Consider the following 2,520-nt stretch of genomic DNA (forward strand, 5'->3'; position numbering starts at 1 on the left):
GAGTCCCATCACCCCCACAGGCCAGCCAGATTCCCAGCTTACTTTTCATCTCACTCGCTCGTCCACCTCACACCAGACCATCCTCAGCAAATATTCCTCTTCTTTGAGCATTCTCTCCCCTTTTTTGCTCTAACCCAGATCACCCCTGAGGACAAACCCTCCTCTGCAACTACCCCAAATGGCTTGGGAATGCTTTCTGCCTGAGGCCTTCTTTTCACAGCCCTGAATGTAGGACAGATGCCTCTTTGGGTCCTCATTTGCTATATCCAGACAATTCTCCTTCCATCCTTCCTAACACCCTTCAGCTTTGAATATCATGTTATCAGATGATCTGCATGCCTATTACCTGTTCTTGCACGATCACCCCTCACCGGGGTCTACAGGTTCATTTCTCAAACATTATATTCTAGCTCTCGGTCGCTCATCCCCAAATGACTCTCCTATTCATTCTTAGTCCTTCCAATACCCATAGAGTTGATCTTTCCATCCACCTGCCTTTCTGTGCCTGCAATGTCTCTGCTTCCATGACAGGAACACCCTAAGCCAGCAGTGACTGATAGAAGTGTGATGTGAGCCACATAAGTCATTTAAAATGTGGGTGGTTGGAAAAGTAATGATGCATTTTTCCATAGAAAAATATGTCATGACTTTTCAGACACCTCAATACATAAAAAATTAACTAGTGACATTCATTTTAATAATATACTTTAAACTGATAGATCCAAAGTATATGTTATCATTTCAGCATGTCAATGTTTTTTAATTAATAAAATATTTTCTTTTGAGAGAGACTAAGTCATGGAATTCAGTGCGTATTTTACACTTGTGGTACATCTTAGTTTGGACTAGTCCCGCTGCAAAGGCTCAGGGATCATGTTGCTAGTGGCCTCTGCATTGCACAGCCCAGCACTAAAGAGACTCCGTGCCCTCTCTCCAACCAGCTCCTTCTGTTTCTCCAGCTCATTTGCCTTCGCTCAACAACCTCAAACCCATTGGGATTCATGCCGGTGCTTCTCCACCCCCATCGTGGCCTTCGTACCTGTTCATATTCCTTGGGCCACCATTAGGGTCACTTCCTTACATCTGCTCCCACTCCTTGTGGCACCCGGCCAAACCCATGCCTGGGTTAAATCCAGCTCTACCAGCTCCACACCCGCACCCACATGGTTCAGTGGGGCTGGGGAGAAATAGGCAGCTCCCCTGACAGGGCTTAGCTTAAGATTCATGACAGCGAATTTCAGACACACCCAGAAATTCCTCTTTGTGGTCAGCATGCTAATTTCTCTTGTCCGTGCACTTTTGCATTCACTGGGAAGACCTCAGACCTTCTCCTTTCTCACCAGCTTCTTCCCCATCCTCATGTACAGCTGATGGCCTCGCTTCCTGTTGCACTGAGAAAACTGAACCCACCGAAGACTTTGCTCAGGCTCCACCCACACCTACCCAAACTACCCCCTTGTGGCAGGCCTCACTTGCTGCTGCCCACTCTGCTACAGCCACACTGGCCCCCTTCCTCTTTCTCTAATGTGTAGGACACAGTCCCACCCATAGGACATGGTCCCACCTAAGAGTCTGCCTCGCCATCCCCTCTGTTTGCAGTGCTCTCCTGCCGCATGCACGTGCTCACTCCGTTAGCTCCTGCGTACCCTCCCTCCAGTGCTGCCTTCTCAGTGAGGACTTTCTTTTCCTTTCTTTTTAGAGGTTTTTGCCATGGGCATGTGTGCTCACCAGAGAGAGACAGCGAGAAGAAGAGAAAAGTGAGAAATTACTCCCCAATGGGGATGGTCACAGCAATGCCTTCTCTTCCATTCTCCTCATGGGATCTTGGGCGTGCGCGCGCACACACACACACACCCAGGATGATTTTCAAACCTCTGGGTCCGGGACTTGAACCATGGTCGGCCATGTAGGAGTCTAGTGATATAACCATTACGCCATCCACTTGCTCCCTCAGTGAGGCCTTTCATAACCATCCTATTAAAAACTACACATACCAACTCCCTCTATTTATTATCCTCCGTCCTTCATTTTCTTCCTAACATTTATCACCTTGAATTGATTATATCATCCGATTCTAGGTTCAGACACACACACACCGACACAAAAATCAGTTAATTTTTTGTATTGCAGCCCCCTCCTCACTACTTCTCAGTAGACTATAAGCTCCACAACAGCATAGGTTTGGATTACTAGCACCTGAGTAATACCAACATAGATCATACACACTCCATAAATACGTGTAATATGAAATGAATGGAATGAATGTGCCAAAAAGACAGAGAAGGAGCAGCCAGAACGAAAGGCAGGAGGAAAACCACAGAAGAGTGTTTGGGATTGAGCAAGCAGTCAATGGTAGTTAAGGTGCTGGGCTCCCACGTGGCTGACCTATTGAAGCCCTGGACCTGGAAGCTTGCTTTCTCTCTTTCTTTCTCTCTCCCTCTCTGGTGAGTGCATGTGCCCTGTAGCAAATTTAACATTTTTAATAAATAAAATTAAATAATAAAAAAAGGAGTGCATGGG

This window comes from Tupaia chinensis, unplaced genomic scaffold (genome assembly GCF_000334495.1).
Source record: "Tupaia chinensis unplaced genomic scaffold, TupChi_1.0 Scaffold000637_1, whole genome shotgun sequence".
In the NCBI taxonomy this organism is placed as follows: Eukaryota; Metazoa; Chordata; class Mammalia; order Scandentia; family Tupaiidae; genus Tupaia; species Tupaia belangeri.